Source organism: Scyliorhinus canicula, chromosome 6 (genome assembly GCF_902713615.1).
Source record: "Scyliorhinus canicula chromosome 6, sScyCan1.1, whole genome shotgun sequence".
NCBI lineage: Eukaryota > Metazoa > Chordata > Chondrichthyes > Carcharhiniformes > Scyliorhinidae > Scyliorhinus > Scyliorhinus canicula.
The window spans coordinates 204,452,926-204,480,681 of NC_052151.1; the positions used below are offsets into that span (position 1 = coordinate 204,452,926).

A 27,756-nucleotide genomic window follows, 5' to 3' on the forward strand; every position below is an offset into this window, starting at 1 on the left:
ATCTGCCCACGTCCCCTCCTCAATCTCCTCACCCAGCTCCTCTTCCCATTTACCCTTCAGCTCCTCCACCGAGGCCTCGTCCACCTCTTGCATCACTTGGTACATGTCCGAAATCCTCCCCCCTCCAACCCACACCCCTGAGAGCACCCTGTCCTGGACCCCACGTGGGGGCAACAGAGGGAACTCCACCACCTGCCGCCTGGCAAACGTCCTTACCTGCATATACCTAAAAATGTTCTTCGGGGGGAGCCCAAAATTCTCCTCTAACTCACCTAGGCTCGCAAACTTCCCATCTCCAAACAGGTCCCTCAACCTCCTAACACCTGCCCTGTGCCAACTCAGGAACGCACCATCGATTCTCCCTGGAAGAAACCAGTGGTTCCCCAGTTTGGGGACCCCATCGAGACCCCCACCTCCCCCCTGTGCCGTCTCCATTGCCCCCAAAATTTGAGGGTAGCCGCCACCACCGGGCTCGTGGTATACCTCATTGGAGGGAGCGGCACCGGCATCGTTACAAGCGCCTCCAGCCTCGTGTCCACAAAGGACGCCATCTCCATCTATGCTGCCCCTTCCCCGTCCATTACCCACTTACGCACCATTGCTGCATTGGCAGCCCAATAGTACCCACAGAGATTGGGCAGCGCCAGCACCCGCCTATACCTGCCCCGCTCCAAAGATAACCTCACCCTAGGGGTCCCGTGCGCCCATACAAATCCCCTAATACTCCTGTTGACTCTCCTAAAAAAGGCCTTTGGAATAAGGATGGGGAGGCACTGGAACAGGAACAAAAACTTCGGGAGCACCGTCATCTTGACTGACTGCACTCTGCCCGCCAGTGACAGCGGCAACATGTCCCATCTTTTAAACTCTTCCTCCATTTGCTCCACCAGCCTTGTAAGGTTAAGTTTGTGTTGGGCCCCCCAGCTCCTGGCCACCTGGATTCCCAGGTACCTAAAGCTCCTCTCCGCCCTTTTTAATGGGACCCTACCAATCCCCTCCTCCTGGTCTCCCGGGTGCATGACGAACAGCTCTCTCTTACCCAGGTTGAGCTTATACCCTGAGAAGCCCCAAATTCCCTGAGAATCTTCATCACCTCCGGCATTCCCCCCACTGGGTCCGCCACATATAGCAATACGTCATCCGCATAAAGCGACACTCGGTGCTCCTCCCCACCCCGCACCAGTCCCCTCCAGTTCCTCGACTCCCTCAATGCCATGGCCAGGGGTTCGATCGCCAACGCAAAGAGCAAGGGGGACAAGGGACACCCCTGTCTCGTCCCTCGGTATAACCGAAAGTACTCCAATCTCCTCCTATTCGTGGCCACGCTCGCCATCAGGGCCTCCTCTGACAAACCTCTCCCCAAACCCAAACCTTTCCAGCACGTCCCACAAGTACCCCCACTCAGCCCTATCAAAGGCCTTCTCCGCGTCCATCGCCACCACTATCTCCGCCTCCCTCGCGACCGCCGGCATCATAATAACATTCAAGAGCCTCCGTATGTTGGTGTTCAGCCGCCTTCCCTTCATGAACCCCGTCTTGCCCTCGTGAATGACCCATGGCACACAGTCCTGTATCCTTGTGGCCAAGATCTTCGCCAACAGCTTGGCGTCTACATTTAACAGTGAGATCGGCCTGTATGATCCACACTGCAGGAGGTCTTTGTCCCGCTTAAGGATCAAGGAAATCAGCGACTGGGACAGTCGGGGGGCAAAGCCCCCCCCCCTCCCTTTCCTCGTTAAAGGCCCTAAACAACAGGGGACCCAGCAGGTCTGCATACATTTTATCGAATTCGACCGGGAACCCATCCGGTCCCGGCGCCTTCCCCGACTGCATGCTCCATATCCCTTTGACCAGCTCCTCCAGCTCAATCGGCACCCCCAGTCCCTCCACCTGCCCCTCCTCCACCTTCGTGAAGCTCAGCCGGGCCAAGAAGCCCCCCCCCCTGCTGGAGGTTCAGACCGATACAATTCCCCGTAAAAGTCCCTGAAGACCCCATTGATGTCTGCCCCCCCTTCGCATCCCATTCCCTCCCCTATCCTTAACCACCAATCTTCCTGGCCGCATCCCGCTTACGGAGCTGATGCGCCAGCATCCTACTCACCTTCTCCACATATTCATAAACCGCTCCCTGTGCCTTCCTCCACTGAGCTTCCGCCTTTCTGGTGGTCAGTAAGTTGAACTTGGCCCGAAGACTACGCCGCTCCCCCACCAATCCCTCCTCCGGAGGCTCCGCGTAACTCCTATCCACCCTCACCAACTCCCCCACCAGCCTATCCCCCTCTCTGTGCTCTCCCTATGGGCTCGGATGGAGATCAACTCCCCTCTAATCACCGCCTTCAATGCCTCCCAGACCGTCCCCACTCGAACCTCCCCATTATCATTGGCCTCCAGGTAACTCTTGATAAATCCTCGAACCCGCCCGCCCACCTCATCTGCCAGCAGCCGCACCTTCAAGCGCCAGAGCAGGCACTGGTCTCTCCTCCCCCAGCACGAGGTCCACCCAGTGCGGGGCATGATCCGAAATGACTATCGCCGAATATTCGGCATCCTCCACCCTCGAAACCAGCCCCCTGCTCATAATTAAAAAATTGATCCGGGAATAGGCCCTATGCACATGGGAGAAAAATGAAAACTCCCTGGCCCTCGGCCTCGCAAACCTCCAAGGACCCACCCCTCCCATCTGGTCCATAAACCCCCTCAACACCTTAGCCGCCGCTGGCCTCCTACCCGTCCTGGACCTGGATCGATCTAATGGGTGATCCAGCACTGTATTGAAGTCGCCCCCATTATAGGCCCCCCGTTTCCAGATCTGGAATGCGGCCCAAAATGCGCCGCATAAAACCCGCATCTTCCCAGTTCGGGGCGTATACGTTCACCAGCACCATCCGCTCCACCTGCAGCTTGCTGCTCACCATCACATACCTCCCGCCGCTGTCCGCCACCACATTTGACGCCTCAAACGACACCCTCTTTCCCACCAGGATTGCCACCCCGCGATTTTTTGCATCCAGCCCCGAATGAAGCCCGTGGCCTACCCAGCCCTTCCTCAGTCTAACCTGGTCCACCACCTTCAGGTGCGTCTCCGGAAGCACGACCACGTCCGCCTTCAGCCCCTTCAGGTGCGTAAACACACGGGTCCGTTTGACTGGCCCATTCAGTCCCCTCACATTCCAAGTTATCAGCCGGATCAGGGGGCTCCCTGCCCCCCTCCCCCACCGACTAGCCATAACCCTTCCCCTGCCTGCCACTGGCGAGCACACCCCGCTCGGCCTGTTCCCCACGGCGGCAAACCCCCATCCCGACCCCCCCTGCATACTCCAGCTCCTTCCTGGCCATTCCAGCAGCAACCCGGTACCCCCCCCCCCCCCCCCCCCCCCCCCCCAGCTAGGACCCCCCAAGCCGCGTTACTCCCTCCATAGTACTCCCGTAAGCCAGCTGACTCCTGCTGACCCTGGCAACACCAGCCACTCCTTCGACCCCTCCCAGCGTGGGGCTACTCCTCCTCCCCAGTGCCCACCAGCAGGCTCGCCTCCTCCCCCTCCCGCTCTCACGCGGGAAAAAAAAGCCCGCGCTTCTCAGCTCCAACCCCGCCCCCATCAACCCTCAGCACGGGAAAAAGCCCGCACTTTCCACCTGCCCGACCCCGCCTCCTCTTAAGGCAGCTCCCATTGACGGCCCAAGCCCCTCGTAGGGCCCCAGCCCCCTTCCCACCATCAGCTCCCCACATTGCCAATCTACACCTCACCTCCAGCCCATCCACCAAACCCACGCAAAAAGACAGTGCCCTGCCCGCCCTGAAAACAACACAGAACCAGCATTAAACAGAAAGCCCCCCTCAGAATATAACACAGTTACAAACAGACCTCCGCACCCAACTCTCAGTTTGAGTCCAACTTCTCGGCCTGCACAAAGGCCCACGTCTCCTCCGGGGACTCGAAGTAAAAGTGTCGGTCCTTTTAGGTGACCCACAAACGCGCCGGCTGCAACATGCCAAACTTCACTCCTTTGCTGTGTAGCACCGCCTTCGTCCGGTTGTACCCGGCCCTCCGCTTAGCCACCTCCGCACTCCAGTCCTGGTAGATCTACCCCACCGCGTTCTCCCACCTGCTACTCCGCTCTTTCTTGGCCCACCTGAGCACACACTCCCGGTCAACGAACCGGTGGAACCGCACCAGCACCGCCCGTGGCGGCTCATTCGGCTTGGGCCTCCTTGCCAATATTCTGTGGGCCCCCTCCAGCTCCAGGGGCCCCTAGAAGGACCCAGCTCCCATCAGCGAGTTCAGCAGGACGACTACGTAGGCTCCCAGGTCCGACCCCTCCGGGAGGCCCAGGATCCGCAAATCTTTTCGCCTCGACAGGTTCTCCATCTCCTCGAACCGCTCCTGCCGCTTTTTGTGAAGCGCCTCATGCATCTCCACCTTTACCGCGAGAGCTGAAGCCTCATCCTCTCTTTCAGAGGCCTGCTGTCGGATCTCCCGGATTGCCACCCCCTGGGCTGTCTGAATCTCCAGCAACTTGTCAATGGAAGCCTTCAACGGCTCCAGCAGCTCCACTTTGAGCTCCCGAAAGCAGCGCTGGAGAGTCTCCTGCTGCTCCTGTGCCCACTGTCTCCATTCCTCTAGGTCTCCGCCGGCCGCCATCTTGTGTTTCTTCCCTCGCTTTTTCTTTGGCGCTGCCACCACTCTGTTGCTTGCCCCACTCCTGGTCCAGGCCATATACCGATGGGGAACTGTTGCTGACTCCTTCCCACGTCGGGAATCCTCGAATAAGTACCGCTGGGGGCCCTAAAATACGTGTCGCGTCTTTTCGTCCAACGTCATTTCGTCCAACGACACTTCGTCCACGTCTTTTCGTCCAACGTCTTTTTGTCCGCCCGTCTTTTGGTCCAACGTCACTTCGTCCAATTAACCAATTGCAAATCAACTCCGTATAAAAGCATTTAATTGATAGAAAGCAGGCACAATACAGCGAGTGAATTTAATTGCTAAAATGCAAGTAATTGATGAAATTCAAGTAAAATGCAAGCTTAAAAATGCAGTTAAAAAGTTAAAAAATCTAAAAGTGCAGTTAAAAAGATCTAAAAGTTTACTACTGATGAATTCCCGAAATTACTTAAAATTGATGTAAATTGTGAGCAACATTCCTCAAGAAATCAATTTTCGCTGTGGGATCATATTCAACGACCAATCTTTTGAGGCGTTCAGTTATTTTCTTATATCGCGTACATGAAGTCGCCTGATCCCCCCGAAGAATTTGAGCCTTTTTGCCTATTATTAACCCTTCCTCTTCCTTCAGAATTTTGATTAACCTCCAGATATTCAAATGAGCTCCACCCGCCGAACGCTTTATCGCAGAATGAAACCCCTCAGCAGCATTATTTGTTCTCGGTAGATCTTGTAGAACACGCTGATTAACATTCCATACAGCTGTCGGGAACGTAGGTGTTTCTCTCCTTCGTCTGGCACCACGTCCTCTCACAATGCCTATGTAAGTCAAGTCGAAGTAAACGATGAATTCAGCAGGTATTTCTTCATCGTCTATCAAATCTTCATAAGCCTCTTCGACATCTTCAACGGGGAGGAAAGCTAATGCTGAAAAACATCGAATTTTAAGACAGAATTCAGAGTCTGTGTTGTATTTTTCTTTGAGACCTAAATCGGTAATTTTTCGAAACACAGATTGGCTCAAATGAAACAAACATGCCACGACAGATGCATTAAGGAATGATGAATTAATTGCCTTGTGAACTGCAGCTTCGAAATCTGCCATGATATCAATCGGATCTGCATCAGGTTGCATAATTTTCAATTGGTCAAAGAATAATTCGTATGTCTGCTTCCTTTTATTCGGCAGTAATACAAAGACCCGTGGTAGACTGCTACCTTTAACTTGTACATGAATGCAGAACAGTTGAAACCACTGTTGTGGCACAATCTTGAATGTTCCATCACATGCCCAATGACGATATGATGCTAAATCCTGAAGAGCACTTTCTGATGCGAATACTAGTAAGCGCTGTTGATCCTCGACGCCCGAATCGAACCTCAGAAACTGCTCGCCATTGTCAAGCTTGCAATATTTGTCAGGTATTTCAAAACCGTGTCTAGCCGCTGGATTAGCGGGAAATCCAGAATTTTTTTGTCGGCACCTTTGAATAGTCCTTGAGACGACGGGCAGCCTTGGGAGTTGAGAGCAGGTATTTTCTGATAGCTGCATAAACTTGGCCGCTAGAATGCTACGCGAACTTGCTGCTATGTTTTCCACTGCTTCAAGCTTTATTTCTGCAACTGCTTTTCTAGCATTTAACGAATCGACATCAGCTGGATGAAGGTGCTCATTAGAGAAATAAATAATTTTAGGCTCATTGTTTTCCGTGACCGTGTGAATCCGCACTGAACATAGCCTTCTTTTCTCACATCTCCAGTATTCTTTTCCTAGGTTTGCACTGCTCGAATGAAAATCATAGATATAGTTATTTCCATCAGCCACCTTCCGCTTACTCTTCGTTGACACAATGAACTTTGCCATTTCGGGATGGGCGAATTCGGGATTAGGAAAGAGACAGATAATATCTATCCTTTGACGAGGCTCGTTAAAGGGGAGAGAACGATAATAACTATCCTTTAACGAGGCTCGTTAAAGGAAAGAGGCCGGTAATAAAGATCCTTTATTGTATATTATGTGCATTAGAGAAGATTTCCATGTACAAAAGTTAAAGTGGAGTGGTGCTACTAAGCAAGTTACTAAAAGTCAAGTTACAAAAAGTCTTTGACAAAAAAAATCATCCAGCAAAAACACGAAAAAAGTCACAAAAAATCTTTGACGAAAAAAATCACCGGACAAAATGACGTTGGACCAAAAGACGGGCGGACAAAAAGACGTTGGACGAAAAGACGTGGACGAAGTGTCGTTGGACGAAATGTCGTCGGACGAAAAGACATAGCACCCCTAAAATGAGCCCAAAAGTCCGTTCCTGGCTGGAGCTGCCGAACGTGCGGCTTAGCTCCGCATAGCCGCAACCGGAAGTCGAAGCCTTAGTTGAGGACAAATTCTTAACATAATTTGGAAATTGATCGAGTGGCACGCAACAGAGTGGGGATAATGGGAAAGTACTCTAATTGGCAGGATGTGACTAGTGGTGTACCAGAGGACTCTGTGTTGGGGCCTCAGTTATTCACATTATAACAACTTGGATCACGGCATAGAAAGTCATACATCCAAATCTGCTGATACAAAGTTAGTAAGAAGTCTGAGTTGAGGCAGTACTCATGTGTGTGGAACTTGGCTGTAAGTTTCTGTTCGGCGATTCAGTGTTGTCACGCGTCCTGAAGGCCGCCTTGGAGAATGCTTACCTGAAGATCAGAGGTTGAATGCCCTTCTCTGCTGAAGTGTTCCCTAACTGGAAAGGAACATTCCTGCCTGGTGATTGTCGCATGATGTCATCGTTGTCGCAGCGTCTGCATGGTCTCGCCAATGTACCACGCTTTGGGACATCCTTTCCTGCAGCGTATGAGGTCGACAACGTTGGCCGAGTCGCAGCAGTATGTATCACATACTTGGTGGGTGGTGCTCTCACGTGTAATAGTGGTACCCATGTCGATGATCTGGCACGTCTTGCAGAGATTGCCATGGCAGGGTTGTGTGGTATTGTGGTCGCTGTTCTGAAGGCTGGGTAGTTTGCTGCAAAAAATGGTTTGTTTAAGGTTGCGCGTTTTTTTGAAGGCAAGTAGTGGGGGTGTGGGGTTGACCTTGGCAAGATGTTCATCTTCATCGATGACGTGTTGGAGGCTGCAAAAAAGATGTTGTAGATTCTCCATTCCGGGGAAGTACTGGACGAAGAAGGGTACTCTGTCGGTTGTGTCCCATGTTTGTCTTCTGAGAAGGTCAGTGGTGTGTTTTGCTGTGGCGCGTTGGAACTGTCGATCGATGATTCGAGCCACCATATCCCATTCGTACGAGGGCATCTTTCAGTGTCCGTAGATGTCTGTACGCTCCTCCTCGTCTGAGCAGACCTGTGTATATGGAGGGCTTGTCCATAAGGAATGGCTTATTTAATGTGTTTAGGGTGGAAGCTGGAGAAGTGGAGCATCATGAGGTTATCCGTGGGCTTGCGGTAAAGCAAAGTACTGAGGTGTCCGTCCTTGATGGAGATGAGTGTGTCCAAGAATGAAAATTATTTTGGAGAGTAGTCCATGGTGAGTCTGATGGTGGGATGGAACTTATTGATGTCATCCCGTACCTGCCTCCCCGAATGTGGGGACTAGGGGCTTTTCACAGTAACTTAATTTGAAGCCTACTTGTGACAATGAGCGATTTTCATTTCATTTCATTTCATTTCATCGTGTAGTCATTTCAGTGATTCCTGGCCGTGGATCCCCACATCATGGATACAAAGTTTGGCAGCATTGTAGACAGTATAGATGGTAGCATAACATTGCAAGGATAGACGGTTGGAGTATAAAGACACAGGCATTATGCTGCAGCTATACAAAACACTGGTTTGACCCTATTTGAAGTGTGAACTGTGAGCAGTACTGGCACCAAACCTCAGGAAAGATATATTGGCCTTGGAGGGAATGAACATAGGTTTACAAAAATGTTACCTGGACTATAGAGTTAAGTTATGAGGAACGATCACACATCGAGGGATGGAGTTTAAGACGAGGGAGGTTATGTTGCAATTGTATAAGGTGTTAGTGAGGCCACACCTGGAGTATTGTGTTCAATTTTGGTCTCCTTACTTGAGAAAGGACATACTGGCACTGGAGGGTATGCAGAGGAGATTCACTAGGTTAATCCCAGAGCTGAAGGGGTTGGATTATGAGGAGAGGTTGAGTAGACTGGGACTGTACTCGTTGGAATTGAGAAGGATGAGGGGGTATCATATAGAAACATTTAAAATTATGAAGGGAATAGATAGGATAGATGTGGGCACGTTGTTTCCACTGGCGGGTGAAAGCAGAACTAGGGGACATAGCCTCAAAATAAGGGGAAGTAGATTTAGGACTGAGTTTAGGAGGAACTTCTTCAGTAGATTTAGGACTGAGTTTAGGAGGAACTTCTTCAACCAAAGGGTTGTGAATCTATGGAATTCCTTGCCCAGTGAAGCAGTTGAGGCTCCTTCATTAAATGTTTTTAAGGTAAAGATAGATAGTTTTTTGAAGAATAAAGGGATTAAGGGTTATGGTGTTCAGGTCGGAAAGTGGAGCTGAGTCCACAAAAGATCAGACATTATCTCATTGAATGGTGGAGCAGGCTCGAGGGGCCAGATGGCCTACTCCTATTCCTAGTTCTTATGTTCTTATGTTAAGGGGTGATCTGATAGAAGTCTTCAAAATATGAACAGGAAAAGAGAGGGTAGGTAAAGATAAACTATTTGCATTGGTTGGAGATTGCAAAACTGGGGGGGCATATAGTCTGAAAATTAGGGCCAGATCGTTCAGCAGAACAATAGGACTCATTTCTTCACACAGAGGGGGGGGGGGGGGGGGGGGGGAGAGATGGGGGCGATCAATGTGAAAGCTCATGAATAAAGGAAATAATGTGGGCAACAGCTAACTGTCAATGTTAATGTGACCCTGGGCCTGCCTCTGTGAACAGTCTCTTGATCTGGGGAGGAACTGATAACAGGGCAAGTTACAGGTCTTGCTCCACTGATAGGCGCTCCCACTTTTTGATTTTTTTACATCAGCCAATACTGAGAACACCAACTCGCACAGGTAGGTTGTGGGAAATGGTAAGTGTACCTGAAATAAATGGCTATTCTTATACTGCAAGCAGCCAAAATGTCTCCAGAGGCATCTCTGTAAACTTTAGTTTCAATGTACCATCCATGACCAGGCAATTCTTTGCAAAAGAAGAAATTGTCTTTGATAGGATCCTTGTCCACAGTATGAAAGTGTGAAAGTGTTGGCAGTGCCCACTAATATCTGTTGACTCATCATTCTACAGGGAAAATTTTCCACTCATTTCTAATTTCTCCTGAAGCACATTTAACTATCAACTGTAATTTCATCAAACGCATTTGATAGTATTGTCAGAAAGAAAAGCTTTTGTTGATTTCTGGAGCAGCAGCAGCTTCCAAAATTACTCTCAAAATACTTTTGCATGCTCACAGAATTAGGGTTTTAGCAATCAATTTCTGATGAGTTCACCCACTAAGTAACTCACTGCGCATTATTTGAAGTACGCACACTCCATCATACGTTGATTTTTCTTTACGTTTTGTTCTGTTGGATGCTTGAAGTACTGTATATCTTGCTGGAGAGCGAATGGGTGCTTTGTATTGAAATTTGTATTAAAACAAATAGTTTTATTAAAGGCATTGTGTACAAACAATAATATGAACAGAAACCAACATCCCCGATACCAACACCCCAACACACCCCGCCTTCCTAATTTTACCCCCCTTATCACTTCCCTCCCCCCTATTGACTCCATAATTCACCTTGAAGAAATCAATGAACAGTTTACACCTACATGTACACCTCTCCTCCGAACGCTGCAAGGCAAACTCGACCTTCACTAAACATATTAATTCTGCCAGGTCACTCACCCGTACACCACCCTTCAGCGGCTCTGAGTCCCGCCAGCACAAGATTCTTGCTGTCAGGGAGACAAACGCCAAGACATTGGCCCCTCTCCCTACCTGGACTCCGGGATCTTCCGACACACTAAATGTTGCCACCTCCAGACTTGGGGCCACCCACACACCGAGAATCTTGGACATCACGTCCGAGGTCCCCGCCAGAACCCACTAAACCCGGACAGGCCCAGACCATGTGGACATGATTAATGGACCCCTCTGCACACCGCCCACACCTATCGTCCACCCTGCAAGAAACCGGCTTAGTCTTGCAACCATCATGTCGGCCCTATGCACCACCTTGAATTGGATGAGGGTTAACCTCGCACATGATGCAGACACATTCGCCTTCCGCAGGGCCTCTATCCCAGACCGCACCTTCCCACTTAACTCCTCCCATTTGTGCTTGATCTCCTCCATTCCACTTATTGAAAGCACCCTCCATCAACTCATGTGGGCAGCACAGTAGTATAGTGGATAGCACAGTTGCTTCACAGCTCCAGGGTCTCCGGTTCGATTCCTGGGTTGGGTCACTGCCTGTTCGGAGTCTGCACGTTCTCCCTGTGTCTGTGTGGGCTTCATCCGGGTGCTCCGGTTTCCTCCTACAGTCCAAAGATGTGCAGGTTAGGTGGATTGACTATGCTAAATTGCCCTTAGCGTCCAAAACAAAAGGTTAGGTGTGGTTACTGGGTTATGGGGATGGGTTGGAAGTCTGGGCTTAAGTGGAGTGCTCTTTCCAAGGGCCGGTGCAGACTGTATGTGCCGAATGGCCTCCTGCACTGTAAAGTCTACGATTCTATAAACTCTCTGTATCTGTCCAACACCCTTTCCTCCCCATCCTCTGGCAACAGCTTGTCTTGCAACACCGGAGATGGCAGCCCTGGGAAGGACGGCAACTCTCTCTTCATAAAATCCCTCGCCTGCAAGTACCTGAAATAATTCCCTTTGGGCAGCTCATATATTTCCTCCAACTTCTCCAAACCTGCAAACCTGTCCCCTATAAACAAGTTCCTAAAGTACTCTAGCCCCACCTGCTGCCACCACTGGAACCTCACATCCAGCTGCACTGGCACAAACCTGTGATGCCACATATCGGCGCCCACACCAAGATGTCCTGGAACTCCAAAATGTTGCCTGCACTGTTCCACACCCACATCACTGAAACCACCACTGGGCTCACCTGGACCGGCGAGAACAGAAGGGGCGGCAACAACCCGTCGCCCTGCATGATGCTGCCTCCGTCCGCCCCCACACTGACCCCTCCACCATTGCGATGTTCGACGCTGAATAATAATTCATCAAACTTGGCAATGCCAGCGCACCCCTCCCTTACTCCCTCTCTACAAAAACACCCTCCTCAACCCCCTGGGGTCTATCTTGTCCAAAGAAACCCAAAAACTATCCCATTTATCTACCTAAAAAAGGACTTGGGGGACAAAGATAGGGAGATTCTGTAACAGTAAAAAGAACCTGGGCAGCACTATCATTTTAACCGTCTGCACGTGCCCAGCCAGTGGCAGCACATCCCACCTCTTGAAATCCACCTTTATTCCTCCACCAGCAGCGGCAACTTCAATTTATGTAGGTGTGCCGAATTCCGTACAGCCTGGATTCCTAGATATTGCAAACTCGCCATGTACAATGGACACCCTGAGAACTGACCAAATTCCCTCCAAGATCTCCATGATCCTTTTGGAACTGCCCATCGTGTCTGAGATATATAACAAAAGATGGTCTGCATACAACAAGACTCTGTATGCAGCACCCACCTCTCCGCTCTATGCATTTCCAACCCTTCAAAGCCATTGCCAGCAGCTCTATTGCCAAAATGAAAAGCAACGGAGTGCAGGCACCCCTGCTTCATCCCCTGATGCAATTCAAAGTATTCCAAACTCGTCCTGTTCATCCGGACACACTCCATCGGCATCCTGGATAGTATCTGAACCAACTCCACGAACCCCTGGCCAAACCCGAGCCGACCCAGCACCTCCCAAGATATTGGCCCAGTCTACCCGATTTGAAAGCCTTCTCCATATCCATTGCCACGACTACTCGTACCCTTCCGAGGGCATCATAATAACATTAAGCAGTCTACGCGCATTTGCCAATAACTGCCACCCCTTCACAAATCCTGTCTGGTCCTCCCCTATCACCTCGCGCACAAAATTCTCTATCCGTAACGCTCACACCTTTGTTAAAAACTTTGCATCATCATTAAGCAACGATATTGGGTGTACGACCCACACTGCTCTGGGTCCTTATCTATCTTTAAAAATTAAGTACAATGGTCACTGCAACAATGTGGGGAGGAGCTTCCCCCTCCCCCCTCCCCGATCCCTCCATTTCATGTACATCCTCACTAATCAGGGCCCCCAAATCCACACAAAATCTCTTGTAAACTCCACTAGGATCACATCGGTCCCAGGGCTTTTCCTGCCTACATCGCACCAACGGCCTTCATCGCAGCAATGCCTTAGCCTGATCGGGCCCCCAGTCCCTGCACCCTCTCCTCTTCCATCCTAAGGTCCAATCTAGGGAACTGCAACCCGTCCAGGAACCGTCTTATCCCCTCCTGTGAACAGAGAAACTGTTCCCCCCCCCCCCCCCCCCCCCCCCCCGCTGCCGCCCAAAAGGATCAAGAATGAGCGGGCAAGGATTTAAGGTGATATTTTCAAAGGATGCAAATTTGATGTGAGATAAACTTTTTTTTTTTAATAAACAATTTTACTGAGGTAGTTTTTGGCTTTATAAACAGTTACAGACATCATCAGAAAGGAAGCAAAAAAGGCAAAAATGTGCAAACATCCACGTACTTTCAATACTTCCATCGTAACATATTGCACAAGCCCGCTCCCCTCCCACCGGTACTACCCGCCATATTTTCCCTCCTACTCTATTCTACCCCCCACCCCCCCTGCTGACGCTCACTCTCCCGCAAAGAAGTCAATAAATGGTTGCCACCTCCGGGTGAACCCCAGCACAGATCCCCTCAAGGCGAACTTAATTTTTTCCATCCCCAGGAAACTCGACATGTCCGCAAGCCACCACTCTGTCTTCGGGGGCTTTGAGTCCCTCCACGCCAATAATATTCGTCGCCAGGCTATCAGAGAAGCAAAGGCCAGCACATCGGCCTCTTTCTCCCCCTGGACCCCCGGGTCTTCCGAAACCCCAAAAATTGCCACCCCTGGACTCATCACCACCCTTGTTTTTAGCACCTGGGACATGACCCCCGCAAATCCCTCCCAGTACCCCCTCAGCTCAGGGCATGCCCAAAACATGTGAACATGGTTCGCTGGTCCTCCCGCGCACCTAGCGCATTTGTCCTCTATCCCGAAAAATTTGCTCATCCGAGCCACCGTCATATGGGCCCGGTGAACGACCTTAAATTGGATCAGCCCGAGCCTAGCACATGTCGCGGTCGAGTTTACCCTACTCAGGGCCTCTGCCCACAGCCCATCCTCCATTTCCCCGCCTATCTCCTCCTCCCATTTAAGTTTCAGTTCCTCTGTCTGGGACCCTTCCTCCCTCATGAGCACCTTATATATACCCGAGACTCTGCCCTCCCCTTCTTCCCTCCTAGAGACTATTCTGTCGAGGATCCCCATTGGCGGGAGGCGCAGGAAAGATGGGACCTGTCTACGAACAAAGTCCCGCAACTGTAAGTATCTAAAATCATTTCCCCTTACCAACCCAAATTTCTCCTCCAAGCTCCTCAAACCCGCGAAGCTCCCTTCCAGGAACATATCACCCACCCTTCCCGCCCCTGCTCGCCGCCATACTCGGAACCCCCCATCCATACTGCTGGGGGCAAACCGATGGTTGTCGCAGATTGGCGCCCAGACAGACGCCCCCATCTCCCCCACATGCCTCCTCCACTGGCCCCATATCCACAGGGTCGCCACCACTACCGGGCTGGTGGTGTACTTGGCCGGCGGCAGCGGTAGAGGAGCCGTGACCAGGGCTTCCAAACTGGAGCCCCTGCACGAAGCCGCCTCCACCCGCTCCCAAATAGACCCCGTACCCACCATCCACTTCCTTATCATAGCGATGTTGGCCGCCCAGTAATAATTGACCAGACTCGGCAAAGCCAGCCCTCCCTCGCTGCGGTTCCTCTCCAACATTGCCTTCTTCACCCGCTGAGACTTTCCCGCCCAGACAAAGCTCATAATCAGCCCGTTAACTCTTTTGAAGAAGGACTGTGGGATAAAGATCGGGAGGCACTGAAAAATAAACAAAAATCGAGGGAGGATTGTCATCTTTACAGTCTGCACCCTCCCTGCCAGCGACAGCGGGAGTGCATCCCATCTCCAAAACTCTCCCTTCATTTGCTCCACCACCCTGGCCAAATTTAACTTATGCAGCCTGCCCCAGTCTCGTGCCACCTGGATTCCCAAATACCGGAAATTTTCCTCAACTAGCCTAAACGGTAGCCCTCTCAATCTGTTCTCCTGGCCCCTTGCCTGGACCACAAACATTTCACTCTTGACCGTATTTAATTTGTATCCTGAGAACTGGCCGAATTCCCTCAGCATTCCCAGTATAGTTCCCATCCCGGCCACTGGGTCCGACACGTACAGGAGCAGGTCGTCTGCATAAAGAGAAACCCTGTGTTCAACCCCGCCCCTCACCATCCCCTTCCAACCCTCTGCGGCTCTCAGCGCAATCGCCAGCGGCTCTATGGCCAGCGCAAACAGCAGCGGGGAGAGCGGGCAGCCCTGCCTGGTCCCTCGGTACAACCTAAAGTACTCCGACACTTCTCTGTTGGTCCTGACGCTGGCCCTCGGGGCCTGATATAATAATTTGATCCAATCCACCAATCCCTTCCCGAGCCCAAACCGTCCGAGCACCTCCCATAGATAGTCCCACTCCACCTGGTCAAAGGCCTTCTCGGCGTCCATTGCCACCACTACCTCCACCTCTCTACCCGCCGGGGGCATCATTATCACATTGAGCAATCTCCTCAGATTGGCCGCCAGCTGCCTACCTTTCACGAACCCCGTTTGATCCTCCCCAATCACCTCCGGTACACAGTCCTCCATTCTACCCGCCAGTACCTTTGCCAGGAGCTTGGCGTCTACATTAATCAGGGAGATTGGCCTGTAGGACCCACACACCTCCGGGTCTTTACCCCGCTTCAATATCAGAGATATGGTGGCTTGTGACATTGTCGGCGGCAGGGTCCCTCTGTCCCTTGCCTCATTGAAAACCCTCGCCAAGACCGGGCCCACCAGCTCCGAGAACTTCCTATAAAACTCTACTGGGTATCCATCCGGCCCCGGGGACTTCCCCGACTGCATGGCCTTTAGGCCCCCCAATACCTCCTCTACTCTAATTGGGGCCCCCAACTCTTCCACTCGCCCCCCCCCCCCCCCAACTGTTGGGAATGTTAACCCGTCCAGAAACCTTTTCATCCCCTCCGGTTCTTCCGGCGGCTCCGAAGTATACAGCTTACGATAGAAGTCCCGGAATACCCTATTCAATTCTGCCGGATCCTCCACTTTGCGCCCCCCCTCATCCCTCACTCTACCTATTTCCCTGGCCGCCTCCCTCCTCCTGAGTTGCTGCGCTAACAGTCTGCTAGCTTTTTCCCCATACTCGTACACCACTCCCCTCGCCTTCCTAAGCTGTTCCACGGCCCTGCTCGTGGATAGTGCCCCCAGTTCCGCTTGTAGTCTCTGCCTCTCCCTGAGTAAAACCTCCCCCGGGGACTCCGCGTGCTCTTCATCTATCCGACCCATTTCCCTGACCAATCTATCCATCTCTGCCCGGTCTGCCTTGGCTCTGTGGGCCCCAATTGAAATCAGCTCCCCCCGCACTACTGCCTTTAGCGCCTCCCACACGGTCGCCGCTGAGACCTCCCCAGTGTCATTCACCTGCAGGTAATTTTTTATACATTTCCGAAGCCTCTCGCAGATCCCCTCCTCCGACAGCAGTCCCACATCTATCCTCCATTGCGGGCGTTGATAGCTCGCTCCCCCGAACTGCAGGTCCACCCAATGCGGGGCATGGTCTGAAATGGTAATTGCTGAGTATTCCGTGTTCTTTACCTCCCCCATACAGTCCCTGCTTAGTACAAAGAAATCTATCCTGGAATATACTTTATGGACGTGTGAGTAAAACGAGTAGCCCCTTCCTGTTGGCTGTCCCTCTCTCCAGGGGTCCACTGCCCCCATTTGCTCCATAAACCCTTTCAGTTCCCTTGCCATTGCTGAGAGTCTACCCGTTCTGGGACACGACCGATCCAAAGTCGGGTCAAGGACCATGTTAAAGTCCCCTCCCATTATTAGCCTGCGAGAATCCAAGTCCGGGATCTTCCCCAGCACTCTTTTAATGAAGTCCACGTCATCCCAGTTCGGGGCATATATATTCACCAGCACCACTCTTCTCCCCTCCAGTCTGCCCCGTACCATCAGGTATATGCCCCCCCTGTCTGCGGATATGCCCTCTGCCTCAAATTGCACGCGCTTGTTGATCATGATTGCCACCCCTCTGGACTTCGAGTCCAAGTCCGAGTGGAAGACCTGGCTAATCCAGCCCTTCCTAAGCCTGGTCTGGTCTGACACTTTCAGATGTGTCTCCTGCAACATAATTACGTCCGCCCTCAGGGCCCGCAAGTGCGCGAACACCCGCGCCCTCTTAACCGGCCCATTCAGTCCCTTGACGTTCCAGGTGATCAGCCTGGTCGGGGGGGCACATCCCACCCCCCCCCCCCCCCCCCCCCCACCCCGCCGGTCAGCCATAGCCTTTCTCGGGCCGGCCCCTGACCCGTGCGTCGCGCCATTCCTGGCCCGCCCTTTGGCTGCCTCCACCCTCGACCTCCTTTCCAGTGCCTATTTCAAGTCCCTCTCCCGTCAGCAGAACAACCCCCCCCTCCCCTAACCCCATCGCCCGATACCCCCACCCCTGCCATCTACTGGCTGTAACTTCCCCCCCCATCTGACTTCCTTGACTAGCCAACCTGCTAGCCCGGTGACTCAACACTCCGGTGCCTTCCTGTCCCATTCCCCTTGTTTCCCCGTCCTCCTCCCCACCCACTGGGGCAAGCCGGCTCCAGTGTCTTCCGCGAGCTGCACAAAAAGCACAAACCAGCCCAAACAGGAAAAAAAAAAGAAAAAACCACAGAAAAAAGAGAAAAAGCACATAAATGTCCATGAACAAAGGAAAGAGTCTCAAATGTTCCGCTTGGCCCCCTTGGCCCAGCAAACCGTTGAGCAGCAGTCCGGGCACATTCGGCGTTCCTTCCCACAGAAATCCTCGGGCCCTAACTCGCGTCCTTGGGGCCTCCTTTCGGGACCAGCCCCAGGTCCCTCACAAAATCCATCGCTTCTTCGGGTTCGGAGAAGTAGTGGTGTTGACCCTGGTGCGTGACCCATAGCCGAGCTGGGAACAGCAGACCAAACTTCACGTGCTTCTTGAACAGCACCTCCTTGACATTCTTAAAGGCTGCTCGCTGCCGGGCCACCTCCTGGCTTAGGTCCTGATAAATGCGGAGAACACTGTTGTTCCACGTGCTGCTCCTGGCGCTCTTTGCCCACTGCAGCACTCGCTCCTTGTCCACGAACCTGTGGAACCTAATCACCATCGGGCGGGGGGGGTCCGCCCGGCCACCCCTGCCTTGCCTGAACTCTGTGTGCCCCCTCCAGCTCCAGCGGTCGCGGAAAGGCTTCGGCCCCCATCAGCTGCTTCAGCAGGTCTGCTACAAAAGCTGCAGCATCAGCTCCCTCCGCCCCCTCCGGGAGGCCGACCATCCTCAGATTGTTCCTGCGGACTCTATTCTCCAGCTCCTCCACTCTGTCCAGCAGTCTTCTCTGCCGCTCTTTCAGGCCGTCCACTTCTAGCGCTGAAACCGTTTGCGCATCCGCCTGCTCCTCCACCGCCTCTCCCAGCTCCTTAACTTTAACATCCTGGGCGTACAGCCTCTGGTTCAGCTGATCCACCGCTTTCTGGATTGGGTCCAAGCTGTCCCGCTTCAGCGCTTCAAAACTGGACTTCATTACCTGGAGCATGTTATCCAGCGCCAGCTGGATTGCTGAGTCCGGGGTCCGTGTGTCCGCCATCTTAGGTCCCAGGTAATTTTCGACAGGTCCTTGTCTCTGTCCCTTTTCCTCCTTCTTCTTCTGCCTTCTGGAATCCCGCTGTTCCATGTGCCGCAGCCCGCTCCTCAGCGCCTTTGCTGCCGCTTTCCTTCGCCCAGCTCCTTAAATTTTACCTCCTGGGCATCTGAAGTGGGTCCAATCTGTCCCTCCTCAGCAACTCCAAACTTTTTTTCTTTGTCCTGGAGGAAGGAAGGTCCGTGGGTCCGCCATCTTACCCTTCAGGTCAGCTTCCTCCTTGCCTCCGTCTCTCTCTCTCTCTTTCTTCCTCACCTGCTGGCCTCCCACACTTCCATCTGCTGCAGCCCGCTCTCCTCTTCTTTTCCGGCAGCCTTTTTGCCGCCCCCATGGTCCCGCTATCGCGGGGAATCAGCTGTTCAGCACCGCCGGAGTGAGAGCCCACCGAATGTGCGGCTCACTCGAACATCGCCGCCACCGGAAGTCGTGAGAAAAACTTTTTGACAGAGTGGTTCGGGTTTGGAATGCACTGGCTGTAAATGTGGTGTCGACCGCTTCCAATTGAAGCGTTCAAGAGGGCATTAGATGATTAATTGAATAGAAATGATCTGCAAGGGTACGGGGAAAAGGCAGCAGAATGGCACCAAGCCATAATACTTGTTTGGAGAGCCGATGCAGACCCGATTAACCAAATGGCCTCCTTCTACATTGTCACACTTCTGTGACCCCTCTTACTGCTGAGATTTTAAGACCTACCTCCCAATCCCTCAAAATATTCCACAAATCAATGTTGTTGAGTCCCTTCACTGTTTAGTTACCTAATTTATAAGATTCTACATTAATGGTCAATGTTCTCACCGCCTATATTATCCCTAAATCAGATTCTGACACCACAAGAAATATTGAAATTGAAGTACAAACACCCAGGACGGGTCTCCATTCAAACAAAGAAAATGTCACAACTGATGGAGGCCAGAGGAATCACACCCAGATGTATATTGCATGTGTGGCTAGAGATATTCATAAAATAATATAATTTAATATCTTAACACGTCAAAACAAAAATATTAAACCATTTTTAAAATAAAAATTGAGTAATACTGTCTGACTCTAAAAATAAATGAAGGCCTATTTAATTAATCACTTATCATCTACACCACCCCTCCCCTCAATATTCTTTGCTTTGGGATTAAGTCTAGTTTCCCAGCGCACTGTATCTAAATCTTATCAATGAATGCTCCCCATTCACAGTCTGGGTCATATGAACCCCACCTGGAGCTGGATTGTGGAGATTAGTGGGATTGACTGGACAGATGTGTGTGCTGCCACTGATGTGGAGAATTGATCACAACACAATGGAAATGCTTAATTCCAGAGTTACCAGCTGTGGTACTGATAGAGGAGGGACTGAAATCATGCTGACAAGGCAACTTTCTCCTTCTCAGTTCAATATTCTAACTCTTCTATTAATATTACATTTATTACAGAGCAGGAAAAATCTGAAAACATTGTCACCACCATGGCTGACGGTCCAAACAGGGGAGAAGATCAAACATCTTCAGTAAAAATGACAATGGACCCAGGTTTGTTCACCACAATGTTTTTAAATATGTCCCTGTCCAGAACAATAGGCCTAATCTTGAGCAAGAACTTGCAGCTCACACAGGAAGAGATACCAAGAACTGGTTAGAAAGGAAAGTAGGTGACCATCGACAGGGTCATCACAATTACAGGTTGATGGAGCCCCTGAGTACTGGAACTGTTCAATGGATACCTGGTATTGGGGACTCGGTGGATCAAGATGATGGCCTGAGTATTTAGGATGGCATGGTTTCGCTTTCCATCGTCCAAACAGTTGACAGGTCACACATTCCTGTCAGCTCTGACTACCGTGCAGCCATTTAATGCTCGACTGAGCATGAGTTGGCTGCAAGTGGGTCTTCTATCCCTCACTTGGGAGGAATTGACCATCAGCTTTAGCTCTCGCAGCTCCAGTGTCAGAGCCTACTTTTTGGGACCGGATGGCAAGGTAGATTTTGGCATTCCCAGGGCAGGGAGGTCCAGCAGCCACTAGACCTTGGGCCTGAAGTCAGAAGGCAGCTTTTAATTGAGGTGTTCCCACCCTATCACACTCTCCTTCCTGCCTGAACCTTTGGTTTCCGCCATGGTAGGTAAATCCCTCAGCCAGCCTAAAGATTGAGGCTGGGTGGCAAACGCCCAAAAAGTGGCCAATGATTGGCCACGCAAGGGCCTGAATTGGGGTGAGGGCAGCCAAGAGCCCAGAGGGAACCATTCCTTTAATTTCTCGTTCCTCACCACCTGAAAAATCAATGGTAGGGAGCGTGAACTTCAGGCCAATGACTCAGACTGTTGCTCAACAGCAACGCAACAGCAGGAAGTACCATGGGTATGGTGGAGGCTGAGAGGCAGGTGGTGCACAGAAATAAGTGAATGATAGTGGGGGAGATTCAAAAGTCATATTAGACAGATTCTTCTGCAGCCACGAGAAGTCATGAATGGCAAGGTCCCTCCCTGGTGCCAGAGGGAAGAAAATTCTAGAATTTGTGCTGAAAGAGGAATCAGTAATCATCATTTTTTTAAAGTAAGAGTCTTTTAAAGAGATCTGCCTCCAACAAACAGTATTAGATCTGCAAGTTGCGTGCTCCTGAACCTGACTAGTAAACAAATCTTCAAAGTGGTAATAGCTGGGTTGTTTGAGGAGCTGGGTTATTTGAGGAGGGAGACATGCGGCAGGTCAATGTGGGAGTGGAAGGCTGGAGCAGGAGATACAGTTTCACGTTCTTGAGAGACTAGAATGAGTTCATGGGGAAGAGAAAGGAGAGCCATGATCAGATTTCACCAGTGGTTTTCGAACAAAAGTAAATTGAGCAGAGGGGATGGTATCAAATGTGGAGTGAAGAATAAGTAGATCTGAAACTGGAGAGCGGAGTTAATAAAGCATTTGGAGCTCAAATTGTTAGGTAGGAAGTTTCTTTTTTTTTTACCTTGCGATGGTGAAAGCATGTGATATATTTCTATGATGGGAAGGTGTGTGACTTCGAGAGGAACCTGTAATCCTTCTGCCATTGCCCTTTTGGGTGGTGGGGGGAAGGGGTGGATGATGTATCAATTACAAGGCCGGTGTGGGGGAATCCAACGCTGCAGCTCTGGGTTGTTCTGCGGGAGTCACTGCGGAGATTAGAGGTTGCAATTCGCTGTTGTGGGGTAGTTAGGGCAGAGGCCGAGGATTAAACTCCTGCCATACTTGGGGGCTCCAGCCGAAATGTAGAGAGTGGCAGGAAGGTTTGGCTGTGCAAGCATGAAAGATGGCTGGAGGTGATTTTCTTTGTTTAGCAAATAGCCAACCATAGAGCCGCGATTATGATGTGAAACATTGTCTGAGTGGTTGTGTGGTGTGAAAACCTGACCATCGGACCTGTGAAGGGTAGTGGGGCCTTGGCATGAAAGCGAGCTGATGTGACCACTTCAGAGCTGATGATGCCAGCTCCATGCAGTTGGAGCTCGGAGAAGTCCAAGGAGAGGTTGCTATCTTTGCTTGTCGATAACTGTGCTCTGAGCAGCCCTGGGACCAGTAACAGCTGAGTGAAACAAAGTGTAGTGTCTGCTATGTGAAGGATGATTGTTGGCAGCAGTGTGTCTGAGCAATTGGGATCCTGCCTGAGGTTAAACACTGGCTTGCCCAACACAATGGGATGTAGTATCAGATGTAGGCCTGCTCAGCTGGACAAGAAGACCAAGAATGCATGGATCTGGATCAGAACACAGTATTTAGATTCCCAAAGGATGCTGAGGAAACTGTTGTCATAATATTTTGTGGAGAGCAAAAAACAATATTTGTGGATTCCAGTATTGCAAAGCATTCAAGGACACAAATATATTCCCAAAAAATTATATTTTAAGATTGAATCTACATATATACACTTGAGGAATAGTATGGGACTAAACATTCCTTAAATAAAAATAGAAAGAAAGTCAGTGACGTTTTAAATCTTCATTTGTCTTCACAGATTCGCACTCCACAATTACTGAGTTTTGACAAAGTGTGACGATTATCAGCTGTATCAGTTAACAAACTTTTACCAGGACCGACTAGAACAGGCGATTGAAGAAGGGGTGGATGGAGTCAGCTCACTGTTAACATACGAGTGGATTTTCAGTGGAAAAGAACATCGGGTAAGTAAGGAGGAACACAGAATGACTTTATCGTTATGTCAAAAAACTGATGGAATAATAAGATGTAGGTAACAAACAAACAAATGTCTGTCTGTATTGCTTTCTAACATTCTGGTAGTCTGACAGCTGTAGTGATATAAATGTTATCGACTAATCATTGGGCGCGATTCTCCCACAAGGGAAGTGAGTCCCCGAGCGAGCATGTTTCTCCCCGAGCAAGCATGTTTAGCCGCGTGTTTCATGGCATTCGCAGTGCCCAGAAACACATGGCTATTAAATGTGATTCTCATTGGGTTAGGGGCCTGAACAGGGAACACGCAGCCAAAGCTGCACATTGCCCCATTTTCTACACAGAAGAGCTCCGCTCGTTGGAACTCCCAGTGTTGGCATTCCGATCTCCGAGGCCCTACGATTCGATCCCTGACCTCCCCAGCCTGAATGCATTATGGGAGGTTCCCGGGCCCACCCACGCCGAGCTCCCCTGGCCCGATCCCATGCGTGTAAAAAATGCTACCTTGGCACCTGGAAGTGCCTCCTGGGCACCTTGCACTGCCAGGGTGTCAATCTGGCACTGTCACAGTGCCCAGGTGACACCAGCAGTGCCAGGGCACCACCCTGCCCAAAGGACATAGAGCTGGAAACCACCAATCTCCTGGGAGAGCCTCACGAGCGCCGTTCCATCTGGTTCCTGTTTGTGGGGACCAGTGCTGAACGGAGCTTGCCCAAGGTATCTGAGGTGAAGGGATGAATCCCAAAGCCTCTTGTATCTTGGGAATTTGTACATTAGAGTGAGGCTAGCTGCTTCTGTAGAGTTTCAAAGAATGAGAGGTGATTTTCTCAAAACCTACAAGATACTTAAAGGGATAGACAGGATAGATGCAGTAAAGAAGTTCCCCCTGGTTGGGGATTCGAGAATCAGGGGACACAATTTCAAAATAAGGGGGAAGCCACGGTAGCACAGTGGGTAGCACTGTTGCTTCACAGCTCCAGGGTCCCAGGTTCGATTTCTGGTTTGAGTCACTGTCTGTACGGAGTCTGCATGTTCTACTTCTGCCTGCGTGGGTTTCCTCCTGATGCTCCGGTTTCCTCCCACTAGTCCCAAAAGATGACTAGTTCGGTAATTTGGGCATTCTGAATTCTCCCTCCATGCATCCTAACAGATGCCGGAAGGTCGCGACTGGTGGCTTTTCACAGTAACTTCATTGCAGTATTAATACAAGCCTACTTGTGAAAATAACGATTATTATTAAGCCACCGAGGAACAAGATGAGGATAATTTTTGGACTCTTAAGGGATGTGATAGCTAAATCATGGCATTAGTTTAAAGTAAATATTGACTGATTCCGAAATGCAAATGATATAATAGGATATGAGAGTGTGGGGGAAAAGGCATCCAGGTAGATAATTTAACCATAATGACATTGAATTGTAGAGCAGGCTGCAATATTCGCTCTAATATGCAGATTTACCAAGAAATGATCCCCCACAATGGGCATGGAGAGCAGGGTAGATCCCGGGAGCGGGGTGTCCTGGCTTTCATTGGCCACGCTGCGCTGCGGCGAGTTGCTTTTCCGGAGCAGCGTGGCCGTTGGATCGTGGCCATTATGTCATGAATACAAAAAATGTCTTTCCTTCAAATTGTCTGTGCGCCAAGAATTTGTACGTGTGTTCATTGTGCAGCTCCCTTTTAATTTGTGTAATTGAATTCTTAAAGTAGACAAGCTGCAGTTTTTCTGAAGACTCGCCATTGGGTGCCAGTCGGATCTTCCAGTCTCACCAAAGTCAATGGCGATTTGCATGGTGCTCCCCTCCTGCTGCCAGGAGTGATTCCGGCAGGGCTGGAAAATCCCGCCCGTGATTTCAAACACGTCTCTGTGAAACATTGTTGCAGGCCAACTTAATTATTGGCCCCTTTCTTCCAAAGTGAAGGGGTCGAAACCTGAAGTCAGATTCAGCAGCTACAATGGCTTCTGTTCTTCCTGAGCATGTTACACGTGTCATATGTTATATCCAAAGCTAATCAAATGCTGCATTGCAAAAAGTTATTTTCTGAAACAAACCTATCTTGTTTGCCACTCGCACAGGTACACGCGCACAGACACACAGTCCCCAATGCACAGGTATACACACCTCCCACATACAGGGTCACATGTCACGTGCCCACATGCTGACACGTCCACCACCACTACTCAAGCTCACTTCATGTTCCTTCTTTCTATGTCTCTGCTTTAGACAGGGAGAAATGGTGTCCCAAATGTAAGAAGTGGTGGCCCAGGATGGCTTGATTGTTGCGTTTTTTTCACAAATGATCATTAACAAAATTTCAGTCAGAGTAAGCGAACTAATATTAGGAGTATGAAAATAGAGCAGTTCTAGAGGGGTGGGGGGGGGGAATTGTTCATACAAAATAGTAACCAAATTCTAAATGACAGAATTTTAAATTTAGATCCAGAATGAGCAGCTGAGACCAATATCTGCACCATATGGAAAACTTCAAACATGTCACCTGTCACAGAATACCAACTCTCTGAGCTCGAGCTCAGGATTTCTGGGCACGATTCTCCCGACTCTTGAAAAATCGGGAAATCGGCGGGAAAAACGGGGGTGTTTCACGACGGTCGGGAAGGGTCCATTTCCCGACGTATTCACTTCCGGGAAATGGGCTAGTAACGCGGCCGCGTCAATTACGTGCACCATTACGAAGCAACGCGGCGACGACACGAACACGCCCACGTGACGCCGCCCGACGCCGTAAAAAGGCGCGGGCGAGCACAGAATCTGTCGGCCATGATGTCGCAGCCCAGGAGAGCTGCCCCTCGGTTTGTAGAGGCTGATGTGGACGGGCTGCTCGATGCCGTCGAGCAGAGGAGGGGCATCATCTGCCCGCGTAGAGGGCATCGCCAACCTGCCAGCGCGGTACGCCAGGCCTGGTGTGAGGTGGCTGCTGCCGTTAGTGCTGTGGGGCAGCCCCCTCGCTCTGCAGAGCAATGCAGGAAAAAACTGCACAACCTCACCAGGGCTGCCAGGGTAAGTGCCAAGAGGGTGCCCCCTGGTCACAACCATCCCTCCCCCCTTAACTTAATCACCCACCTGCCCCACTGGCATGGGGGGGGGAGGGGGATTGGGGCAGAATTATTTGAGGGTGGTCCACAAAGTTGTCACAGACCCAGCGCTCTGGCCTCCGTGGAGAGATGCAATGGTCTTATGACAACTTCACCCCAAAACTGTGCCAGTATCTGAACGGACTGCTGATACCTGCCGTATTGTAACGATATACCTATGTCCCCTCCCCCAACAGGCCAAGTCCGCTCACAACACCCATGAGCGGCACAAGACTGGAGGGGGTTCACCCAACCTGCACCCCCTCACCACATTTGAGCTGAGGGCACTGGACCTTGTGGAGGGGTCTGGCAACCGGGAAGTCGCGCTATGCGAGGTTGGTGGATCTGCAGCAAGTGAGACAACCCTCCTTGACAAACACCCACCCCTCCCCCATCCTCTGTCCCTTCACACACCCTGCCCACTTGGACACCTCCCCCATCCTCTGTCCCTTCACACACCCTGCCCACTTGGACACCTCCCCCATCCTCTGTCCCGTCACACACCCTGCCCACTTGGACACCTCCCCCATCCTCTTTCCCTTCACACCCTGCCCACTGGGACCGTCCAGCGGCCTGCCGAGCAAATCTAAATAACCCGTCTCATTCTCTTCCCTAGGACGTGATGCCGAACGACCAGGGCTGTCTGGCTGCAGACGGACACAGGCATCTGCCCCCACCTCACCTGGGGACGAACGACAGAGGGTGCCTGATCAGCGGGGAGTCCCATCCTCCCCAACTCAATCTGTGGAGCAGGACACCCAGAGGTTGGCGATACCACAAGCCACAGAAATGGCCAGCGATAACCCTCCGGACTCTGAGTGGCCCCACACCATAGAGGAGGCGCTAAATTGCGACAACCTCGGGCCTGCGGCACTGCTATCTCCCACACCATCCATCATCCCACAGACACTCACCCCGGTGGGCCTATTTAGTGATGAGTCTCCTAGGTCACAGTCTGGTTCGCACATCACAGCTGAGCAGGTACAGCAGGTGGAGGTTGGAGCAACCGAGGGCCCGGACTCGCGGAGGCCAGACCAGGCTCAGCATGCAGCTGGCTCCCAGACGTTTTCGGAGTTCCTGGAGTTTCTCAACCCACCCGCACAGCCGATGCCTCAAGAAACCCAGGGAAACAATGACGGGATGAGGGCTGTCTTCCAGACTCTGCAGACGCTGTTAGAGGAGTCGAACCGCGTCCACGAGCAGGGAGTGGTGCCACTCATGGCAGAGACCCAGGCCGACACCGCACAGGTGGCATCCGCGGTGGAGGCAATGGGTGAAATGGTTTCTGCGATGGGTCAGGTTATGCAAGGCGTTGGGGTTAATGTGCACGCGTCATGCGACGCGTGAACCGTGCTGCCACCTCGCCGGGTCCGTCATGCCGCCTCCTGGACATCACCAGCACCTGGGTCGTGTCTGCGTGCTGCGCCCACCACTCCGCCAGCCTCCTCCTCCTCCTCCTCCTCCCTCTCCTCCTCCTCCTCCTCCTCCTCCTCCTCCCTCTCCTCCTCCTCCTCCTCCTCCTCCTCCTCCTCCTCTGTGCTGGCACCACTGCCACTGGCTTCTCCCTCCGCCTCCTGCAGCAGGTCATCTCCCCTCTGCATCGCGATATTGTGCAGCGCACAGCAGACCACAACAATGCGAGTGACCCTTTCGGCCTGATACTGCAGGGCCCCTCCGGAGCGGACCAGGCACCTGAATCTCATCTTCAGGAGGCCAAGGCAGCGCTCCACCACACCCCTGGTTGCTGCATGGGCCTCATTGTATCGTGTTTCCGCATTGGTCTGAGGCCTCCGTATAGGCGTCATCAGCCAAGACCTCAGCGGAT

The 27,756-nt window shown here is 51.5% G+C and overlaps 1 protein-coding gene across 1 annotated transcript in view; it reads left to right on the forward strand.

The window, feature by feature from the left end:
• LOC119967815 (zinc finger protein 235-like) overlaps positions 1 to 27,756 on the forward strand; it is an 86,079-nt gene that overhangs the window by 31,106 nt on the left and 27,217 nt on the right. The window contains exons 4-5 of the transcript XR_005461075.1: positions 20,124 to 20,219; positions 22,665 to 22,830. The gene's annotated coding sequence lies outside the window, so the exon portion shown is untranslated. The remainder of the gene's footprint in view (positions 1 to 20,123; positions 20,220 to 22,664; positions 22,831 to 27,756) is intronic.